Source organism: Contarinia nasturtii, unplaced genomic scaffold (assembly GCF_009176525.2).
Source record: "Contarinia nasturtii isolate CC-2019 unplaced genomic scaffold, AAFC_CNas_1.1 Cnas_scaffold_493, whole genome shotgun sequence".
NCBI lineage: Eukaryota > Metazoa > Arthropoda > Insecta > Diptera > Cecidomyiidae > Contarinia > Contarinia nasturtii.
In genome coordinates, this window is record NW_022197846.1 from 643,627 (window position 1) to 669,248 (window position 25,622).

General features: G+C 33.7%; 1 protein-coding gene across 1 annotated transcript in view; it reads right to left on the reverse strand.

Annotated features, from left to right (window-relative positions):
- LOC116339099 (MOXD1 homolog 2) overlaps positions 1-25,622 on the reverse strand; it is a 191,555-nt gene that overhangs the window by 138,556 nt on the left and 27,377 nt on the right. Inside the window, exon 2 of the mRNA XM_031764762.1 lies at positions 22,205-22,275. The gene's annotated coding sequence lies outside the window, so the exon portion shown is untranslated. The remainder of the gene's footprint in view (positions 1-22,204; positions 22,276-25,622) is intronic.

Genomic DNA, 25,622 nt, shown 5'->3' on the forward strand with positions numbered 1-25,622 from the left:
GGTTCATTGCTTCTTCTTTTTTTTTATTGTTTTATTTTCATTTCCAACGAAATCGATAATGAATTCGACGTACCAAGTGCTAAGGGAGGTGTGAAATTTCATGCAAAGACCATTCAAAGCAGATCCACACAATTCGGGCCATTCAGCCCATGTATTATTGAATCAAACCGTGAAACAGAGAAAACAAATGAACACAAGAATCAAAGAATACGCGAATTGTATTTTTTTTATTAGTCGTTTGCTTTTATCACCTATTTTTGGTTGTTTGGCCGCCGTCAAAACCGTTCAGTTAGTGCATTTAACACTTCTTAAATTCTGCTTTTGCTTTACCATTATAAAAACAGAGTGACCATACTAGAAGTGAAACGAAACAAGCACTGTCAAAACGTCACACTTTACCGAAGAGAATTTTATGCTATTCCCACTTTTATTCTCAACGAATCACATTTGATTTTTATTCGTGTACATAGCACATGTTGTTGTACACACTAATGAAATAAAACAAAACAAAACAATGGGGCGAAAAATATTACAATTTTTGCCAAAAGATATTTACGATTTACGATGCTTTCACATACTTCACATACTTTGAGTTCAACTACAACGAAAAGCTGACATTTAACATGAATTTCATTAAAATGTGATTTCGATAGATGAATATCAAGATTGTAAAGGGCGAAAAGTTGAATACAATGCATATTCGAATATATGGTAAGAAAACTTAAATGGAGCAACTGACAATCACAGGCACATTCATATACAAAGCATTCATGTTCAATTCATCAAATCGTAATTGAATACTTTGCTTAATGCCATTGAGTGCAAGTCATAAGAGCGATGCCAGAAGAAGCATTACTAAGATTGCAAACAAATAAACGAACCCGAAATATTTCCCAACTCAAGATTTCTCGCCAATGACTTACGTTCGAGTGCTTCAGCGCACTAATAACACACATACATTGTACGTATGTGTATGTTTTACCAGATTTTTCTTCTCTCCGTGTTTTTTTTTTCTTCTTCTTCTTCTTTATTTTGCATTTTTGCGTTTCGTTAGATGTCTCGAGAAGCGCACCAATTGTGGCACAAATGCAACACAATTCAAATAGAAGAACAAAAACTAAAATATCTTTTGTATTTGATCGACACTGGTAAAGTGTTTGCACGCTATTTACGACTCACTATGCTTTCTTCACTTCTCTGGCTTATATGGAACTCTATCCGAATTATTCAATGCAGTCTTTTTTTCTTACGTATAGAAATCGCGTTGACAATTTATTGACGATTTTGTACGATTTCATTTATGTGGATTTGAGCATTGACAAATATACTGAGAGATATTCAAGACCTTATCTCATCCATAAATAATATTGCAAACGTATACGAAGGTTGATATGAACATTTGAATCAATGAGTTAATTGTTTATATTTGATTGCACTTCTGCGTAATTGATGTACTTAAAATGAAAGAATAACTTAATAAATGAAACTTATGGAAACAATGAGGCGAGGTTTATTTGAGATATCTCCCGGACTAAAGTATGTTTTCCATGAAATGAATTCTCTAAGCGATAACGAATGATATGGCTTTTAAATGAAAATAATAATAAGAAATGCTGAAATGTGAAAGAATTCAATGCATAAAACAATTATTTATAAGCGTATTATCATCATTTCAAAATATTTGAAAACATTCGGCGACAAATACGGCAGGAAAAGTCTGTATTATTGTAAATGTAAAATGAAAATAGAGTGAGTACCAGAGGAATGAAACAACATATTGAGAATACAATCTGTGGATATATTGTTGGATTTGGATTTTGTAACATTTATTGATTGTATCTTCAATGTGGAACGATGAATTTAGACTTCTACAATACTTAGTTTAGATGTCTGAATTCCCATAAATAAATGTTACACTTTGCAGAACTCAATAAATATCCTAAAATCCAATTGTACCATATGTACTGTTGTTATCATGTCCTTTGTTTTTTTTTTTTTTAATGACATTTACTAAAGTAAATTTTAGTTTTTCTCTCATCGAAACCGTGTAAAATCGATTTTCTCACTTTGAATTTATTTGCAATCATTCGGTGCTTTGAACAGATTTTTACCACCCTTCAAAATGAAACTCATTTGTCTTAAATTCTACATGGCAATCTCATTAATGTGATTTACTTGCTTTTAACCTTTGGTAATGATGGTGATTTTGCTTTTGGGTGTTGTTGAAACGATTCGTCGTCGTCGTCGTCGTCGTCGTCGTCTTGATATCATTTATTTTTGTATTCATTTAAAGCTACTATACATATCTTGATTTGATTTTTGAGAGATCGACCTTCAATGGTGTAGAATGCATGCGAATTCAAAATTCCAAAGCTGCGTTTTAATTAGAAATTAAATTACTGATTAAACGTGCGTGCGTGTATTTGTGTTTATTTGGTATTATTTGTATGCTAATGCTGCGATTGCAGTTTAGCGACAGAATTTATGTCGTCGATATTTGTTCGTTTTTCTATCTCTTCAAGCGAACGTAAATGAATTGAGATATATTCAAAGATTATCGCGCATAGACGGTTAAAATTGCCAAACATTTTGCTTTTTGCTTGTACCGCGAAACAATTCGTATGTCATTCGTATTCGTTGCTCGACAGATTCAAACACGCTGACAATGACATTGCATTTACTTTCCCGGGCGCACGAAATTCCGAAATAATTCGAAACGAAAATATGTGAGTAAAGAATGTTTTGGGGGTTGTAGACGTGCGAGCACGTCTATCACTTTAAACTTGGTTAAATTTTATTCAAACCATTCTTCAATGTATGGCATTCGATGTTAACTGTAAAGTATAATTTTCAACAGAACGCAGACTTTTTTGTATGCACAAAATTCGCATATGTATATAAAGTCTATTATAGAATTAATGAATGGTAGAATAGGCAGAATGCTTTGTCGGCGTCTCTTTTCTGTACCACATCATTGTGTTTGTTCATTCGTTTATTTCACATTTGACACGAAAATAACAGCCACATGAAAGTGGTATGAAAGTAGTCACAACTCTCACCATTTTAATTTCGGCAAGTTTGGCCTCGGCACCTTAATACCGCTATAGATGCTTTCTTCACTCTTTCTCTCTCTCTCTGCCATCATCTGTGTCTTGACTTCGACTCTTTGACATTACATTGTGAATATCTCATATATATTCCCAACTCTTTGTGACACATGCCATATGGATCGCAAAAATACCAGAAAATACTAGTTAAATAGGTAAAATGTGTGAAAACTTGATTTTTCCGTGTTATTTTTGGTACGTTGTGTTATTTAGGCAATGCAATTGCATACGTATAATTCTATTGTTTTTTTTTTTCTTTCTTCACAAATTTCCTTTGATCCCATTGGCAGTATCTATATAGTCAGAATCTCAGATGGTGAAAAAATGATTTGAGTGCCACAATGGATGGAGTAGAAATAAAACGAATGAGTGGGCGAGAATGTGCTGGCATAAAACGAAAGCTACACTGTTTGAAAAACGCACAGGGACATTTTTATAACACATGGATATGCATATAATGTGCGTTTATATGCTAGAACGAATCCAATAAAATAATTCTTCCAGCAATTCATTCATCAGCGCGAAAACGGCATGCAAAGCCCATGTAAGGCTGAATATATATATGTGTAAATGTGAAAGTAAGTGTGTGTGTGTGTGCGCGAGTGTATTTGATTGCAAACGTATGCAATTCTCATTCTCCAATCCCATCCACATTGACTTGTTATCATAAAACAGATAATCAACAGAACGAGGAGTATCGTCCGTGTGCCTTTGCCATATACGCTTTTGTTGTCTCGTTTCTTTTCTGCTTCATTTTGTGCACTTCTTCAAGCAAGGAAAAAGAATGAAAATATTCTTTTGATCTTGATTCTGTATTCATCAAAAATAGGAGCGAACCTAACGAGACATAGAGAGTTATATAGAGAGAGCATTACTCGGTGAAACGCATGAAAGGAACCCAATCCCGCTTTTTGGGCCCATACATTTACGGCAAGAACAAAAAGAAAAGAAAGAATCAACCATGCTCAGTCGCTTTGTGGCTTGTGTAAAAAAACCTCTCCATATCAACATCATTTTGTCAAAGAAAAACGCACCCCAAGCCATCTCACTTTTTACGGCTTTTGTCTTAAGCTCATTTTAGCTAGCTTTAATACTCCTATCTCTATCAATCTCTCTTGCTTGCATCGATTTTCTTCTATGAATTAGTATGATTTGAAATGATTCTATTCAAAGCGATACAGTCTCTCGATTTTATAAAGCTCAAAAATGAGATTTGTACGCAGCATATTAATTCAAACGACAGTGTCAGTGTTTTTTTCTTTCATGTTATAGAATAAAAATAAGATAATTAATACTGTCATCTTCAAAATTTGAGTGCAAAAGGCTTCAATATGGCTAAATGAATATTCACACATTCATTCACACAGAAACACGTCAAATTATTCTTATATATTCGTTCGTTTGAAGTTAAGCACCTCGACTAGGTATGTTAGTTGATTCGCTTTAATTAAAAATCTATTTTTTTCACACAAAAAAAAATGTGCACAGAGAGTTATCACGTCATATACAAACGTTTATCTCAATTTTCATATAAATACAACCCCTCACAAAAAAACTCCAAAAGCGGACGAATTGAAAGTGAAAAGCGTGGTGATACATTTAAAGAAAGCAAAGATGGCCTCTATTTAGTAGCATCAATTTTTGCATTTTAATTAGTGGAATTTCACGGAATTTCAAGATTTTTATTTGAACAAAAGAAATATTACTCATTCATGATCTCCATGATAAAAGCATTGCAATGTTTTTTTCACATTCACTTGTCAGAGCGATCAGTAAAACGTTGTAGTAAGTAACGTGCTTATGCATATAAAACGTAACAGAACGTTGTAATATGCATTCCCATAATTTTCGCGAAAATTCGACGGCGTCCCATTTACCAAGGTACACGCAAAAACTTCAGGGCTGAATAATTTACGAATGAAATTTCGATTCATCGGAATCGGAAACAACTGAAAATATGCATGTGAAAACTATGAAATAGATGAACACGAACCATTTTCTTTTGGCGGGAAAATAAAAGCATACACTTTTGATAATCGAAACGGATATGATTGTCAGCAATCAAATGTAAATCAAATCAGGATACATTTGAATTTATCGATGCTGAAGATGCATATATATCTGGTTGCATTCCATATTTACTTTGCACTCTACTGATTTGGAAATGCCAGTGTAAATTCACAATATGTCTTTGTTAGTCATCAACACACACACACACACACACAAATGCACATGTTGTTGTGAAAGAAAAAAGAGAGAGAGATAGATGGAAAATAAAATCGTATTCGTTCACATTCTGAATCTTACACTTTCATCTGTCCCGTTTGATGTCGGACGCAGTCAGACCTTACTCGAACTTGCTGTGTGAATTATATTGAATAGTATTGCATTGCATTGCAAAGTCAGATGTAGTTAATGTCTAATGTTTTATGCATAAAGGAAATATATTTTGAAGAGCTTTCCAATCGTTTAGCACTGCGAAAAACATTTATGCGATTGTGCATGCTTCAACTCAAATAGGCATACGTATGTGTTTGTGTATGTGTGTGTGTTGAAGCTGGGCTAAAGGAATATGCCATACACTTATACGAATCAGTGAATTATAGCTTAAGAATATACATAATTAACTGGCTCCCAGCTAGTTTAACATTAAAATTGCTTATTCATATTCATAAATAGTCGTAATAATCATGATGGGAGCAAAAACATACAACACAGTGGCAAGTAGCTGCATTATAAAGTCATAAAACGTGTATCATTGCAAAGCGCACCACATTCCCACACACACACTCGACCTGAACAATTCCATAAAAGTCATAACGTTCTCTCTGCTGCTGTCTGTGTTATATGCAAAAATACCGACATCCGACACTGACGCACACACATACATACATAGAACATGTCAAACTATTCATCATCACGTAGGAGAAGCATTGCACACGCAAAGCCACTAGAACCGATCAAGAGTTTTTTTAAATCGTAATATAAACACATCGGCTATTTGATTGCCGCAAGAGAAACAAATGCGATGAAAACAAGCCATTAAAATGGAAACATTGTATGGAAAAGTGTATGAAAAGCGCTCAACAGCAACAAAAAAGTACATGGCAATACGCGAAGAGACGAAAAAGACAAAGTATTATTTATGTTTTTATTCTGATAATGAAAAAAGGTGACATGCTTTTAACGTACCAATATTACTTTTTTTACAGAAATTTCTAAGTACACTAATTGTGCGGCCATACTCAAAAAACTTCCACGACCTCATACGAAATAATGTATACATCCATTCGACCAATGGATGAAATATACGCAGGAAAAAAGTAATTTCTTTCGCTTCTACGCAATGAAGAAAAAAAATGTGAAGAAAACAAATAAAAACCGCCGAAAACTCATGTGTTTTCTGTGAACATGAAGAATAATTTTGGAGTTGCCGAATACTTTTTTCGTCTATTTCAAACAAGTAATTTAAAACAGAAGCAGCAATAACAACGTCAAGTAAACAGCAATAAAAACACGATGGCTGAAATGAAATTTAATGAAAAAAAGGAAAACAAAGCTACGAGAGCCGGCAACCGAAGTAACGAAATAAGAACAGGCATGAGTTTTTCTTCTTCTCGTTGATGTGCGTGCGCATACAACGTTTTGTTTACTTCTTAAATGTATTTGTGTTATGTTTTCGGATATTTTTTCGTTACTCCTCTTCTTCTTTCGTCTGTTCGTTTTTATATTTTTGAAGGTATACTAAATTATGTACGTACAAAGTATTAGTTTTGTGACGGTTCATCGACTTCATTCTTTTAGTCTTTCAATACTTTTGGTATCAAAATTTTGTATTTATCACCTCCAGCGATTCGATCACGTTTATCACGTTCAATATTTTTATGCGCAAACGAGTCAACGAAACCAACCGACATTTAAACGTAAAGCCAGTTTCAATGCACACACGCACGCTGAAATTGAGAACGAAGTTATGGTATTTTGTGAGTGAGAGTGAGAAAATGATATGGTGTTGGCAGTGAGCATCAAAACATTTCTTTGTCGCGTATCAAAGAGTTCCGCTCTGCGGTATAATAAAAATGACGACAATCGTCAGAGTGTAGGACTGTAGGTATCAAAAAAACACCAAATTTGGATAATTCGGAACAAAATTCGAGAAATTTTCTTCACATTTCATTAAATTTTTCTCATATCATTTGATTTACTTCATTTTCGAATTTACATACATCAAAAATAATCTAATTTATGACATTTCCAAACACGCTTCGGTTGTTTTTCAAAAAGAAAAAGAAAATCTGATTAAAAAACAAAGCTTTAAAAAAAATACTGTCACATTTACGTAATTAATAAAACATAGTTTTTCATGTAAGTATTTTTTATGTGCCTTTTATCAAAAGATTTAAGTAGCCTTTGCCGCTTATTTGGTATTTTTATCAATCGAAACTAATTGAAAGTAATTAACTGATAGAAACTCAATCGAGAGGGGAGCTGAATGAACTATCTGTGTAGAAATATGAACACTAAATTAAAAACAAACAATTTTGATGCCACACACCATTTGCAATGAATTTTTTTTCCGCATATCATGTTGGTGTGAGGTTTGCATGCCGTCCTTCTGCATCAAGAAATAATAATTCTTAAAAAAATAAACGAAGCATAAAATACAGAAGCAAAGAGCACTACAAATTGCAATCGAATGTTCGACAACAAAAGCATCTTTGATTATACTTTTCGATTTTTCAAATTCAAACAAGTAAACAAAAAAAAAGAAAAAAAAATTGTTGTAACAAACACACACAATTTGCACATTTACAAGTGATTTTTTTTTGTGACTGCTGCTTTATTTCTTGCTTCGGTACACCTCGTTTCATCGTCGAATCGATACCAAACATTTTATGGATGGCAAGAAAAATCTCATTCAAAAATGTACAAGCGTTGGCTACGGTTAAACATCTCTCAGCACATATGTAACCAAAAATGTGCACCACTTTACTTTATTGTGGCACAGCAGTGCAGCATCACATACAAAAAAAAACCATACCAAATGATTTCTGCACGCGAACTTGCGTGTTTTGCGACCAAAGTATTATCTGGCTAAAAACTAATTTCTACATGCTACCGAAATAAATATAATCTTCTCGTTCTTCTCTCTTTGTTGCTGTTCTTTTGTTTTCTTTTTGGTTTTGTGGAAAAGTGAGATGAGAATAAAAACGATTTGCAACTAAAAAAAAAAAGAAATCAATTATTTTGCCATATATACGAAATGTTGAATACGAGATTCAAATGATAGAAGATTCCTTGTATTGTTGTTGATGTTGCTGTTGTTTCGTTATTCGTTATTCTTTCGTTTATATAACACTATAGTGCTCAACATTATTCCTTTTTCGAACACAATGAAATCATTTTAATTTTACTCTGGGTTTACACTATTTTAACAACACATGCTCTTTTCGTTAGAATTAGTAACAAAAAAAAACTGTAGGACTAAAGATCTTTAAAATATGATTCGCAACAAAGAACAGTAACAAAAAAATCACACTTATTGGGTGCGCATTCACCGACGGCTATCGGTATTCATACACACACTAGGCTTAGAATCACGTCATAATATTTTTCATGGAAATGTTGAATTTGTATCGTTTCACTCCGTTCGAAGATTATCGCATCGAAGAATTTCTGTTTGTTGGTTGATAACTTTCTGGTTCTATTAATTCCCTCATATTAAGGCAAACACGAACCTATTTGTTAAACTAAATGTATTTCAAGTTTATTTTAACTAACAAGATCAACAAGCACAATTCAACATTTGCTCATCACATTTGTCCGATTTCGTGTTCAATTCCAAAAAAGTATTTAATGAACGAACTGATGAGTTAAGAGGCACGAAAAGGAGCAAGCGTTCAAAGACTTTTGAATTATATCATTTGACAGTCTGAAAGCGTCGAACAGCAATAACAGGCGTAATAAAACTGCGCCCAAACAAAGTAAAAAGAACATTTAACAAGTTATGAATATGAGGAAGAATTTGATACAATTGCATAACAAAGGCAATCAGAAACATCGCAAACAGAATTTTTTTTTAACAAATCTTGACCGCTTACTAAATGGATCATTAAAGTCATTGTAATTGGCATATACGAAGGAAGCGGTGTCGTTGGCTGAGTCAGCAATGTTAAACACAAATGTATCCCATGGAATTGCAAAGCTATACACACACACTCTACACAAATTCGTTTAGATCGACAAAAAAATTAACAGAGTAACATTTGGTTTTTTGTTCGGGGCCAACCGCAACGATAATCGGACGGTGAGCAGTGCATTCAGATAGAATCACAGTCGAAAAAAGAGAGAGCATACTTGGATCGCCTAAACTATATTCTTAATGTACACATTGACACATTTGTGACCGGAACTGTGATTTTTTTTGCTCCCGACTTTTTTAATGTTTAATCAGAAGCGTTTTTTCTGCCTTTACTTTGTTGTTTCCTGTACTCCGCCCAAACCAAGTATTACTTCAACTGGCTTCGTTTTCAATTTGAAATTAGCGGCGTTTGCACAAGTAAAGAAAAAAAAGACACAGTAATACTTTTTATGTTAAGCCATAGTATGGTGTACAATTGCATAGCCATCATTTTTAATGCATTTTTCCACCCCAGAATTTGTAAGCCGAGCAAACAAAAACAATACCAAAAATTAATTCTTTGAGGTTTTTTTGCTGCTTTCGGGCAAAAAAACCAAGGAAAAGGATGGAATTTATTTGTATTCATATTTTTTTCCTTTTAAGGTACAACTCAGTGTCGAGTCGACTGTGAGTCTGCATATGAATGTCACTTGTCAATATTAAAATAAATTCTTCAAATTACTATTTAAATAAAACACAAAGAAGAAAAAATGAAAACTGAACACTTGCAAAGGCACATTTCGATGCACGAAACAAAATCGAAAAAAAATGGATTGAAAATGCTGTTCGACTTAAAAAACACTATGTTTTTCCACATGCATACAAAAAAAATCCAAGAAACCTTTCTCTGGCTGGAAAAAAGATTTCACAAAGATTTGCCTTTTACGAACGACGTTGTTGTTGTTGTCATCATCATTTCAAACTGGCGCTAAAAGAATTTTTTTCTTGCTATTTTCACTTTATATATATATATATATATATATATATAGAAATAGTGAAATTACAGTTTGAATGGAAATTGTGCGGAATGTAAGAATAGTATGCACATAAAGTTGGTGCTCAAAACCCACTTTGAATAGTATTCGGTATACGTAAACAAATGCACATGTACAAACAGAGTACAAACGAATGAACGCGCACACGCATATACACACAAGCAATATAAAAAGAAAGAACGCCAGTAGCTTTCCCAGTAATGTCACAGGCAAAAACCTATTTTCGCTGTCTGAAAAGAAAAACTTTTTCAATGCAAAAACTGTTCGTCGTGATTTTATTGTTAAATCATATGAATGTGCATTTTTAAGTAAGACGATGAGAGAGTGAGACGAGTGAGACGATGTGTGTGTTATGCAAATTTCATCAATTTCATTGCACCGCATCTCTCTGTTTTTCTTTTGTAATTCTTTCCTTCCGTTTATTGATGTAGGCACTTTTTCATCTTGTTTGACTCTGTCTTGGTCCAATGCAGAGTACAAAACGCATCGGCACCAGCAATAGCAACTCTGTACATAATGCTGATCTGTTCATGTCGTTTCGTAAGACGACATTTTCGTTAGTATCAACATCATTATCACAACAACGACAACTTACATTTTCTGTATTTCATCGGCACAACACTCCAAAGAACTTGGGCCAAACTAAACGGAACAAGATGGAATGGCATAGAAAGAGAGAGTAAAATCTCTTCGATTTCAAAATAGTTGGTTGAAAATCTTTCATACAGACAAGCACGAAAATATGTGCAAGCAAATATGAGAAACTTTCCATTCCAAATGAGAATTAAAATTTCCGGTTTTAAAAATGCATCTGCTTGCACATAGTGCAAATTGAAAGGGAAATTTTCTTAAGCTTCTTCTTGCTCTCTATATAAATTTTACATACATTACATTTTGAAATAGATGCAAGTGCATAGCTGTAGATTGCAGCACATTAAGTTCCAAAAATCTATAAAGAGAAAAAAGAAACGAGTAAAAACGGAAACCAGATCGGATTGAACCGTAACGACTTTTTAATAATGGATTTTACATGATTGATTTTCGTGCACATACACACTTACTAGAAGCATTTGTGTTGTTTTGCTTTTTACATAGTTTTTGGCAACCCGTCCTTTTGCAAACGTTGTAAACATCAATATGCATGTTGGAAAACCGCTCTCGCTCAAACACGATAAATGATGACAAATAGTTGGTTGGATGTCGTTTACTTAGTTGTTGATGCTGCAGAGCTTCACAGCATTTCAACCAGCAATTCAGCTTTTTCTATAAATGCAATGCAGTTTATCACTGTTCTCATGTGAAACATGAATTTAAAATTTTCTAATTCGTTATTTTTCTCCGACAAAATAGCAAGGACTTTTCCTTGTCCGTTTCATGAGTTGTAGCAAAGAAATTCATTCGGAATTTTTCGTTGTTGTGTTTTTTTTTTATTTTATTTTTACTCACAAGAGAATACGACGTCAGCTTTTATTTTGTGTATTATTTCATTTTATTAAAATAAAGCTTCCGGTATTTTATGTGACATTTACAGAAATATGTGTCGTCGTCAGCAGTGGACAGTGTATGTTGCAAATGTATGAATAGAGAAAATGCCATCACGTCAAAATATGCGGTATAAATCTGAGAAATAAAAATGAATAATACTGGAGGAGCGGGAAAGAAGATCCAATGCGGAAGACACAAATACAGTTTCTGTTTCACAAAAAAAAAAAACCGTAAAAGCCCAAAACAAGAAGAAAATCCAAGACAAATTCGAACAAATGCTATTATAGAGTTTTCCGTCTCTTGAACTTGAACATCTCTTCGTTATAAGAATTGTGCACTAATGTGTGTGTGTGCGTATTTATTTATAACGAGGATGATTACAAAGTGACAGAGATTGTATTAGTATGATGTTTATTAACTTGGATTCCTTATCATATGCACATCACACAGGCGAATAAGATTACGAGTGAACAAATGATGTCGAAAAAAAGGAATCCATATTCATCATACCACAACACATAATATTATCCAGCACGATGTATGTTTTGGAGCGTTTTATTAATTTCAATAAATTGAAGTGCAAATTCTTCGAAAGCTTGTGTCATGTTTGGTAAATGCGTGTGTTTTGTCATATTATCTGTAATGAAAATGGAGCTTAACTTGTGATCATCTGTTAGTTGAAGTGTTGTTATTCATGCAAAATATGACGAAGAAATTGTAAAGAATGTGTGCTTATAATGAAATATGGTAGCGTTGTATTTCATATTAGCATGCGGTGGTAGCAGAAAATTGACGAAAGAAAACCTAGAACTAAACGAAATTCGTATATGCTGCAACAACACTCCATCTACTTTACATCAAAAACTATAAATTTCATTTTATTACTGCCGTTATTGTTACATTTTGCTGAAGATGATGGGCAATTCAAGGCCTAAACGAGAACACATACATTTAATTTCCGTTCTTTGTCAAACCAACACTCGGGCTCGCGCTCATTCTTCGCGAACCAATTCACTCTCACAGCACAACAACAACATTTAAAGTATAGATAAAACTTCCAAGTCATCCGTTCATTTCAACGTAAACAAATTGTGAACACATATTTCAACTGAACAACGAAACAGCAACATCAACTACAACAAGAATCAAGAGAAGATGGAAAAAATGACAATAATTTTCACATTGGAATTTAGATCGAAGATATGTTTTCAAGAGTTTGAAGAATTCGTAAATTTTGAAATAAACAACGAAGGAAATGAAGGAAGTTTATTAATTAATCAATTTCAAAGAAACAAAATGTGAACAAAATGCCAACACAAAATTGTCAGCTGCATATCTCTCTAATTCGCTCTTGTCGAGCTCGCGCCTCGTTTCGATTCGTAAACTTAAAAGTTGTTTTGGGGATCGGTTTTTTTGTTATTTCATTCATAATTGTTGCCGTTCTTGTGTTGACAACATTCATTACAAGATCACGCATCACATTTCATTCGGAGTGTACACTGTAAAGTATATATATATATATACAAATATAAAACATTTACTGACGAAGTAACATTACTCCCGTACTAATAATGCCAAACATGGTTCAAAGAACATGAACTTGATGTGCTCATGAACTGTATATCGCGAATATACATCAATTTGGTTTTTGTTTAAATACAGTTCAACGAAAATATTTCACTCTCAAAAATTACATCTCCTAGAACATCTTCGTATCAAAAATGGAATAAGTTGTTGCATGTAAAGGGTTTGTGCGACGAGTTTACGCCTTATTTTTCATGTACTGAAAATGATTTGTTAGTGTCTGTTAATATCATTGCAAAACGTGTGACTTCAATTCATTTGTGTGGCGCAATTTTGATGAATATTTCTCATTTTACAATTTAATGGAAAGAGAGAGAGAGAGAACGAGAGGAGTGCGATAGAGATTGAATGAAAAAGATCTTTGTCCCAGACGCACACCGCAAAGAACTGACAAAATGTCCGACTGAAAAACGATGCTCCTCATTTTTCAGCGATTAAAAACTTAATGAACAGATCAGAGACTTGTATAGTCATAAATATATTTCTTTTTTCTATACGAAATCGGCTTCATCGGATTAGTGTTCTAAATGCATGCAACTCGGTGGAAAAAAAATGACAACAATAACATCAACAACGCAGGAATGAAGAAAAAAAAATAAAAATGAATATGCGTTTTAAAATACCATCACCGTCGTTGCAGTCGCGTTAATACATATTGTGGTTGAATTATATTTTTATGGCAATGTCATTTATAAAGACAGCGATTTATCGATATTATATTATACATGATTTAATTTACGATATGGGTATAATTTGATATTCATCTGTGTGTTTTGCTTGTTTTTCTGTTTTTGGTAATTGCAGTTGTGGTGTGGTATGATGTGTGGTGCAGCAGCATGTGAGGGAAAATGCAACTGCGAATGAGAAAGAGAAAGGAAGAGAGAGAGAGAGAGAGAGAACAGCGAATTATATTTATAGCGAATGCACAAAATCCTAGAACCGATGAATGAGTGCCCATTTCACATAAACGATAAGAGACAAGGATGAGGATTATATTTTGTTTCGGTCGATGGTGAAGAAGTGTTCTTATACAGTGATTGCATTAGCAAATTGCCTTGTTCATGCCCGCATCACCACATAGTTGTGATTATACGCACGATCAGCATTGAATTGGGTTTTGTACAATCACTTAATGTTGTTGTAATAAAAATGACTCTAAATATCGTGTACATTCGATGATTTTTATGTTTAGGCATCGAACATCGAACACATTGACCATTCAATAGAATGGTGTGTACGGTGGAAATAACAAGAGAAGTATTGAATTGAAAAAAAAAAGAGAGAAGATACTTTAACATACTTTACATTAGCATTAAAATTATGATATGTGCAATAAATATTCTTGTGAGCTGTAACAGCAGCGAAATGGTTTTTGTGTATTTTATCGAGTGATGACCATAAAAAATTGAATAGATTTAAACCCATCGAATCGTCCGATGATTGTGTGTTCATAAAATGTTCACTATGTAATGGGCCAAGAACCAGTTCTATTTTTTTTATGGCTTAGTATATTCCGCGCTGTACAATGGAGACAATCGCCAGCAATGCATATTCTTCTTCAGCAAAATACTGATTGCTTCTTGTTCATTAAAATAGATTAGCACTCTTTTCCTTTTTCTATCTCTATTATGTGTCACATTTTGGCTTTGGCAACGACGAGATGCGCCAAATGAGTTCTTACTTACATATTCACTTTAAAACATTCAATTTCATACTATACACATCCGTACATTATGTATAATACGGTACATTGCATAACCGGAAATTGATAACCATTTGCAAATAATTGGTATCCAATTGATTAACCACATCTATTTTTCCATCACATGTCGCCGTACACCTTTTGGAATGTTGCGTGATCTTGCGTGTTTTGTGTATACTCATGTGGTATAATGTATTTGTATTTTTTTTTCTATCGCATTTTGGCGCATATCAAATGAAAATTTGAATTTGGAAAATGGCCTGGAACTTGTTGTGAAATGTTACGATTGCTGGAAATCGCTTCCGTCGGTGGATTGAAATAAATCATAGATATGCAAGCATTATATCAAACTACCACAACGCATTTTGCACTCATATCTACCACCACGAATCACATGCGCACATTTTTTTTCTATTTGGACCATTGCGAATAACGTTGCTGTCGCAGTGTTCCTCTTTTTTTTCTGTATTCACTTTGGTTTCGGTGCACATGGCCGAATCAAAAGAGCATAACAACAGCAAAAAAAAAACGAACTCATGAACGTGAGTTTAAAATAAACGATGGAATGAATGGCACACAGCGCTAGAAACGTTCACTTTGAAATACGTAGCACAATGATTTAGTGCACATAAATGCTTAATGTCGAGGTGCTTAATTGTGCGTGTTCATTTTACATTTATTGTTGTTATTTCATTTTTGTAACTGTGTCTCGAGCTTCAACTGAGCTCCTGCTCAATTTTGTCTACACGAAAATGCACACACACACATACACACCATGTTTCTTTCCATCCATATTCTTTCACTTTGGGCATTGCATTTAGTCCATGCGTTTTGTACTCTAACAAAGACTTCTCGTTTTTTTTTCTCTCACTTTTTTAACTTAATTTTTAGCATTTTGCGTGAAAATTACTCTACAGATGGAGATATTATTGCGAATATGTATGTGTGTTGATATATTCTTTCATATACATTCATAATGTGTTGTTTAGTGAACGGTTGTTGTTTAGTCGCACATTCACATTTTGTATTCATTCATTTGCTTACTATGTTTATTTTTCTGTTAGGCTGTAAATTTGTAGCAAAGCAGTAATCTTAAATTCGTTCGAAATATAATTCATATCAATAACTGACACACAATAGCGACACACCATTCGTTTTGCTTTGATACTGTCGCTGTGCCGTTGTGCACAGTCCCTATTGTTGTTGTTGTTTTTTTCTCTCTCTTTAAATCGTGAGTTTCGTACTAGTGTATAGACGAAAAGACGTCTTCACAGAGAACAAACGGTGGCCAAAGAACACTCATCATTATATGCAAAAAGCATTACGCGCACCTCCATCCGTCGCAAGAAATGATAATATAAGCAAAAATAACGAATTGCAAGCGTGTTTCATTTTATTTTCAAGCAAATTTCACCGTTCTGTTCGAACAATGTTTCGGATATGATGCGACGGTAAAACAGCGCCGCGTTCCATTGTAAAGCCTCTGATTAATGTAATGTTATTAATCATCGCTAGCGCGATTGCACATAAACAATTCTTATGGTTTGTTTTGTTCTCGTTTATTCTTATGTGCGATGTTTTATAGCGTGAGTTGGGCCTTGAGTTGCGACTGCATTACATCGAATCATCGATGTGAACATGTGGAATGTCTTCAATTTAAAAAATGATTCTCCTTCGTCGTCGTCGTCGTCGTTGTCGCTGTTGTTGCATGGAATTCTTTTACTCAGCCGGATAGCTGCTTCTCTTTTCTCTTTTATGTTTCGCTTAACCGTTGAGATGATCATTGCTCACACAAACACTTGGTGTTGTATGTGAATGAAGAATGAAGTTAATCCAATTGCAGTTGATGTTAAGCTGAAATTATTCACCATTTTAAGGTGACTTGTGGTTATGATGAAAAATTGAACACAGAGAAGAAGAAGAAGAAGAGGAACACCGCATACTCAGTTGCTCATTAAATTGGTTTCGTTACTATAAAAATGCTAAAGCTAATGTGAATATCCCATGCATAATACATACGGTAGAGTAAACAGGGAAAAGGAGGAGAATATCATTAAGGCAAGAAAACGGATTCGAACGGAAATTTCTGCGCATTAAATGTGTACTTAATGTCATACACATGACCGAAATTGTTTTCACAAAATAAATGAAATAACGATTTATTGATGGCTTCACTCCAAGTGAAATGTGACGGACAAAATGGATGCAACGAAATTGGCCTTTCTGTTCATTATTTTCTCTGTTATATATGTAATGTTACAAAGAAAAATTAATTTCTGAATTTTGTTGTCGTCACCATATCTTTGATTTTGCATTGGTCTTTTTTCACGACGGAAATCTATTCTTGGTTTAGATCTTCCATTCAATTACTTTCTTTTTAGCCGATGCCAATTTACTTGATTTTTTGAGCTCGCGCACAAATTACACACATTCACTCGAACCAATAGTAGCCAACTAAAAATTGACACAAATCCCAAGGGACCGGCAAGAAAAGATCACCAATGATTACGTTCATTGTTTATTGAAGTGTGCAATAAGTTATTTTAAATAAATATTCTGCTGATGCTGATGCCGAAGCTGGCGCTGCTGACTCTGGTGTTGTTGATGTTGCTTTAACTATCTTGAAATTCAAGTGCACAAACACAAAAGCCAGCAATTTAAAAAGTTGGACAAATTGTAAGAGTAAGAGTCCCATCTTACAATATTTCCAAATCGTTGTGATTGCAAATAAAATACAAACTGCTTCTGTTCTGATGCGATTCAGCGACCAATTGTGAGAGCTAAAAGATTGCAGTTTAAGATGAAAAACGAAAATATGACGAAGACGTTCAAATGACTGATTCAATATAGATATATTTTTTTTTGAGCGCACCCGCTCTCGTTTTGCTTTGCTTCATCAGTTTTTCTGTGTAAAACAAGTCGATGATGATGAAAAGAAAACGAATTTTATTTTTTTTTCTTTGCATTTCTTCCATGTTCTATGATTTTCGTACAAAGATTGAACGCATACAACATGCCATCAAGCAAACTCTACAAAACATTATTGCAATGCGCGGTAATTCAAGTTGATATTTTGCTCAAGCAAATTCCGATTTTATCGTTTTAAACGTTTTCTTTTGTTGGTGGGAATTCATTCAAAAATTCTACACAATTCATCAATTGAGATGCTGACTGTTTGCACAGCGCCGTTGCCTTTGATGAGCGCTTCTGTGTTTCTTTTTTTACTTTTCTCTTCATTTTTGTTTCTCTTTCTCTCTCTCTCTCTCTCTCTCTCTCTCTGTCTCAACAGCTTTCGGAGAACGAAACACAACAGCATACATAATAAATGTATTTATAACACCACCCGAAAAGGTAAACATAACCACTGTGTTTTCTTTACGATTTTCTCTTTCGCCCGTTTGTTTTTACATTCTTAGTTTCTTTGCTTTATTATTTTCACTTGCTGTCGCTAAAAACGTTACTGTAATGAAAGGAAAAAGACAGAAACGGAGACGAAATATTGACTGGGGATGGTACTCAATATGCTTAAGTTGTTGTTTGTTTCTCTTGCATTTGCAAAGTTTGCATTTTTCGTTTTGCTCGTTTGTATCTCAAATGATTGAAAATACTTAAGAAAATTGCATAGTATTCAGTTAATGCGACGCTAGTTGCAGTTGAAAAATTAAATAAAACGAAAAGTCCAATTGTTGAGATTGCCGCATTGGTGCGATTGCTGAGCACCAAATGTAGAGTGCTGAACGAAACACAAAAAAATATATAGTAAAATTGAGAAAAATTAAAACGAATGATTTTGTTGAGAATGCGATGTAAGACCTAACGCACCACCATACAGACGATTTCGAAGTTTTCTTCATCAACATTCAAACTCCCATTCGCTCCATCACTGCCGTCGACGCCACCACCGTCATCCGACTTATCATAATTTTGCTTGGTTTACTTGTGCAAGAAGTTAAAGACGATGAATTACTTTTTTTTAACGTCAAACAGCGGTGATTTCATTCCATCAATGATTGTTGGTGTCTTAGTCTACGTAGACCTCGATGATAACGATGACGATGACTTTGGCTTAAAAAAGAAATGGGAAAAGCAGAAGAATAGGGAAGTATGACTATGATTTTCTTTCTGCTCTGCTTTTTCTGCACACACACACCATCAGTTATGATTATTGCGCGCACGTTCATATGAAAATTGAACGGAAAACAAAAAAACAAGTTTCAGCTTCTGAAATGAATCGGTTTTATTCTTGTCATAACCATTTGATAGTGTTTGTGGTAAGTAACAACTTGTAACCAAGCGAGGTGTACCGAAAACATTGTTCTTCCCCAATATCGAAGTGAAAATATTAAAAAAAAAAACATTTTATTTTATTGTACAATAATTTTGAGCTCGGTTATTTTAAATATACGTGTAAATCAAAAGTGTAAAGTTGAATAAAACCACACCCAGAAAGTTTCGAACACATTCTCCAAAATTACAAAGCAAATGCGTCAAATATGACGTCTTACAAAAATGAAAAAGTGTAATTTAATCAATTTCATCTCTTTATTTTTTTTTAAGTTTGTGTACGTTTAATAAGTAGGAACTGGGAAAAGTTTTTTCTTTCGATTTTTTCTCCATCTTCTTGCGTTAAGTATAAATCGATAATTTGAGTATGAACGACTGAACGAATAGAAATGTTTCAATATCTATGAGAAAAAAAATTAAATTTATCGTAGTCGTCGTTGTTCTTCTTGTTGTCGCTGTTGCTGTCGTCGGTAGTGATGGTGGTTGCATAAAAAAAATCCGTTTAAAACTTTGGTACTACGTCCAAACCGAAGGGAGCCAGAATAGAAATTGGAATAACGGCAATAGACATTTATCACAATTTAGCAGAAATAGCCGAGAAGGTCTAAATAACACCAAACAGCACTAAATGAGAATCAATGCCAGCGTCAAACCGGAATCACTGAGTATTAAAAGCATACTGATCGAACTTAATATGACCGAAAATAGTACGCATATCCGCGTTGAAGTATGATGAGAGAGAAAAAATTTATAAATTCCGGTACGAAGTTTTTATGAGTCCCATAGGTTTACGGTTCGTGTGTATGTGCTATACTACTCAAAATCAAAGTTTGTTATGGCTGTTTATATGAATGTTTTTTTGAATATTGCAGCCTCGCGCTTGCGAATACATGTGTATAAAATTGGAAACAAATATTATTCCGTGACATTACGCTTACCAGTGTAAATTGAACGAGAGTGAGATGAAGAGAAACAGACAGAGTGCTACGAGCCCATGAGAATAGGCATGCAAATATGCGATGACGAATTTGACAATGAACGATGCGAGAAGAAAATATATAATCACAAAAGTTGATCGTAATGGTTGCAAGTTTTCAAGAGGACACGAAGTTGCTACAGTTGTGTCGTGACTCGGCCCAAACCAATATTTTGACAAACGTTTTATGAAACTTCCTAATGCGTATTCATAACTTCGATCGCCACTTTCGCAGCACGACAGAAAAGAAATAAAATACTCAAAAAAGAAAAATCGCTCTTTTTTCCACTTGATAACATTCATATTTCAAAAGTTTAATATTGATGATTTTAATTGTCCGCGATAGTCCATCATCTGTGATAGATGTGATATGATTGCTTATTTCGATAGTTTTTGTTGTTGTTGTTGTTTGAATTGAATGGCCATTTATTTCGACAGGAAAATTTTGATTTCGTATATTTTTGTTTTATCAAACACTACTATTCGAAATGCGAGCAATGAAGATTGATGAGAATATCATAGATGATTAATTTGGATCGATTCGATTTTGTTTGTTTTTTAGTTGAAAATTCAACTTCAGAATTGAAGTATAGAATACAGGCAACGACTTCGGGATCTCGTGTGATTGACACCAGAGTGTATAATGGTTCAGCCCAAAAAATCGCACTTAATTCTATTTTGAAACGACTCATTCAAAGAGATTGAAAATTGTGTGGATGAGATTTAATCTGCGGCGAATAAATATCGGTGTATTGCTTTAAATTCAATCCCACAAGCCCATCGAATGTTGTTGGAGAGGTTTTAAAAAGTCGGTAATGCCAAAGAAAAAATTTATTCCTTTTTTCAGTTGTTTTGCATTAAACGGTCTTGCATTTTGTTGCCCTTCTGTTATAAATTTTATGTAAGTTAAGTGAATCGAAGTTGCGAGCGATTAGCAAAAAGTATTTTTCAATGAAGAAAAGAAAAAACGAAGATACAGAAAAAATATGACATATTTTACCTTTTTCCAGTAAAATTCTATTTCGTCAAGCTGCGAAATAAATTTCACCGCTAAACAAAAGTGTCACAATTTCAATGGCCGGTATACATAATTTATTCGAACCGTTTCATCCAGCCAAAGTATGAGTGTTGCCGCAAAGTTTTGTTTCATGCACACTGTGTGTTCAATGTTCATCATTAGTTAAACGGTGTCTGTTGTGCCCGTGTGTCAAAGACTGTCACCGTAACTTCGCTTCAACTAATTACCTTGATAACAATTATTTTCCATTTGACGATTTTTCTCGATTCGCTTGTCGTTTTCCCATCGGCCTTACTCGTTACGTATGAACAAAAAGTTACCGAAAGATAAGAATGGACAACATGGAAAATTGTGTGCAAAAGAACCATTTTTTATTGCATTCAATTCACAATTTAAACGATTCTTTTTCAAGTTGTATATATATTAGATTCATGAAAGAAATAATGGTTGGCAAAGCGAAAAGGGACGAATTCGCCGAATCAAATTAAGCTAAATGTCATTTTTTTAATGCTAGATTGTAATTAATTATCACGAGTGCACACTTTGTGTGGTTTCCATTTATATCGCCAATGTGAAATTTTCAATTGTACAACATAAACATGTAAGGAGCGCAAATACTTCTTCTTTTTTTCTTAGATTGGCAAAGAAACTTTTTCACAACGGACGTCCATATTGGGTAATTTTTATTGTTTTTTCTTTACTATTTTATATCTCAAATACTTTCTTTTGTTTTCGAAACATAAAAATTGTTTCGTTTCCGTGTCTTTGTTGCTTTTTTTTAATTAACTTTGCTGGTTTCGAAGCATATCGAACCTAACCTGTCTCAAACAGTTCCTTGTTCATTCAATGTGAAAATAAACACATTCATTTACCTGTAAACTCGCAGGATCGCCAGACTATCAAGCGCTGTTGTAATTTTCGCGCCAAAATAAAAGTTTTCTGCCTATTTATATGGAAGAGAACAAAAATAATGAAAAACATTAATGAACTCGTAAATACTTTTGTTTTTTGTTATTTTACAAAAAAAAAAGTGGAAAAAGTGAAATGACCATTTACGAATTTTTTTTATAGAAAAATATTCGCATCCACTGCCATATTAATAATGATTCATTCCATTCTCGATTTCGTTCTATTTTTGCACATAATGTGAACCATATTCAATTTTTGGTTTCAGTTTTTTTTTAGAATTATTTGGATTTAAATAAAAGTAAACGATGTGACGACTATTTGTGGTTATGGAAACAGTAACAACAGTGCAGTAGCAGCATTAAAGAGTCTGTTGCGTCTCACTATTATTCTAAATCGATGTTTCTATTTTCTCGCTTTACGTTTCGGTTTTTTTTTGTGGATTTCATTTACTTTTTGACATGAAAAACAAGAAGTTTTTATTGTTGTTTGACTATTTCTCGATGAGAGCGCATTTAAGTAATTCAAATATTTTTTGTTTGTTTGGTGTTTCAATTTGCACACCATTGTTGATAGTTTGTTGGTATGTTTGGCACTTTTTCCCATTCATTTTTGTATTAGAGCACATTTCACTATCACTTTACAAATAATAACAACAACAACAACAGCCATGAAATACAATATACCAAACGTTCGAATAATACAGAAAGAGGAATCGAACGAAAAAAAAAGAAGAAAAAATCCATGTTATTCAATTCTATTCTCGTTCCTATGAATTGGAAATATATTATGAGGCTTAATGTTTTTCTCATTCGTTTACACAACTACTCTCACTCTCTGCCATTGTTCATATAGGTTCTCCTTTTGTTATCGCGGTAACATGCTAAAAGCACGTATGCTGTTAGCCATTTGGTTTTATCATTTTAACACCTCATCGTCCAATTTACACATAAATATTGTACGTATTACAGTTGAAACTAAATTTGGTACGAGTTTGAAGCTCTGTTCAATCTCGAATGTACTAAGTTAGCAGAAATATTCATTGGATTTTGTTGAAACCTGAGAAAATTTTAAATTATAAATACGTCAAAGAACTGAAACACAACAAATCTATGCTTTTTGTTGCTAAACAGATGCACAAAAAAAGAGAGCAAAAGACCAAAAGCAAAAATAAGCCAATACACGCACTGAATAAGAATAATTGTGTCAACGAATAAACATTCAGTTTGTGGTAGCTGAAATAGAAAAAAAATACACAAAAAAATACGGTTTGATGCCAAAACATCCCAAAATCTATGGTTGTGAAACATACTGAATAATAAAAACTGTCCCCTATACAATAAATTTGAAATTCGAAGAATCTCATTAATATAAGGACGTCGTTACCACCAAACTATTTTCTTCCGTTCGAACACATATGCACACAAATATTTACTTTCGACCCAGAAACGACGCATTAGTTTTTGCAAAGACTTACTATTCGGCACTTTATCCTCGTATTCAATTAATTTTCCCCATTTCATATTGAACGATTCTAATTTCACACTTTTCTTGATCACCAATACTATATATAGTATGTTTAATGCTTAGCCACGAGCAAATATTTGAGCTTAAATAAAATTAATCTCATTGAAAATATTTTTCCCATCCCAAAAAATTCCAAGTGTATGTATTGGTTAAAACATAGACAAGCGCTAAATCTCCTCATCGCTCGAAAAATATGGTTACCAATAATAATAATCTGTCAACCAATTCAGTAGGAAAAGACGTAACATTTTATTTCTCATTCCAACAGAATTTTTGGTTAAAATTCATTCTTATAAATGACAGTTCTTCGAATGAAAAAGAACCCACACACGCGATTGAATTATGGACGTCAGAGACGAAAATAAAAACCGCACTTATGAACAGATTTTAATTTTATTGTTATTACAAAAATATTGTGTATATGTGTGCATCCAACCATATTTCTCTACTACTCACTATAGTGCTATAGCTCCTGTCGTGACATTCTCACATGAATATTGTCGTTTTCTTCGATTTCTTAAGGGTATTTTATAAGCGCTTTATTTTTAAATTCCGTTTCTCGTTCGCGCGGATTAATTACGGTGACTGCATTCGTGTGGCTCTTGTAGCTATTGTTTTCAAATGTTTTTTTTTATATTTGAACTATGGACACCTTCCACACTGTATAACAAACACCAAACGGGAACAAAATTCTCATATTTATTATTCAAGGCGAGAATATTGTTGTGTCGGGAGTTGGTAAAAGTAGAAAATGCATGCACGAAAATGTGGCATTTGTTCGAACACAATGCGAACCATATATATATATATATATATATACGAAACATGAAAGAAACGAGAATATTATTCGGCTTAAATCCTTTTCGACTCTAGTCTTCATCGACACCTTCCATTCCATTCCATATCCATTATTCAAGCGAACAATGGAAGCGAACCTATTATTATTCCATTGAATATCCTGACTTTTATCTGACAAGTATTTTTTGGATGAAAAATATTCGATGGTATCGATGAGTAAAATAAGAAAAAAAAATGAAATGTTGCTCGGGTTTTAACAAAAAAAAAAACATAATCCAACGATCGTGCTCTGCACACATTTTCACTCGTGAGAGCGATTTTATGGGAACATACAAAAAATTCGTTCAAACCAACCATATGTGAAAGTGGCAATTGCTTACAATTTTGTAGATTTGAGGTAAAATTGGGTAAAAAGTTTTTTTCGCTTGCTATATTAGATAAATGTATTGGCTCTTCGTATAATAAATAAAGGCCATTTTGGTGGAGTCTTATAACGTGCATGTGTCAAAAAATAATGGCTTTGAAGCAAATTATCGCTGAATTCAACAAATGGTGTGTGCGTGTTTGTTTTTCTGGTTGAAATATAATAATTGTATTGGATAACAATTGCTATGTGTGGTTTTGTTTCGTTTTGCAAATCATTTTTTGTTGTTGTAATAAATTAAACATCACATGAAAAATATCTTATAGTTCATACTTTATAGAATGTCATTTTCGTATCATCAACACTTCGAATGCTGTGAATACGTCGCTTCAAATATCTGTTGTGTGTGTGTGAAATGGTTAGAGCATAATGATGGCTCACACATTTGTCTATACTGAATTTAAATTCAGTTCGAGTATTTAAGGTGAAGCGCAACGCTTAAAATCATGCACGACCTGCAAGAAAATTTTCTTAATTGAATTCTTTTCTGTAAATCGATCGACACGGAATGCTAAATCTACCAAACTATATCTTGGATGGTCGACAGCGTCATTGCAATCGATGACACGATTGCGCTTCATCATTGTTTCCTAAAAACACACCACCAATCGGTATGTACACACTTTGGTACTGTT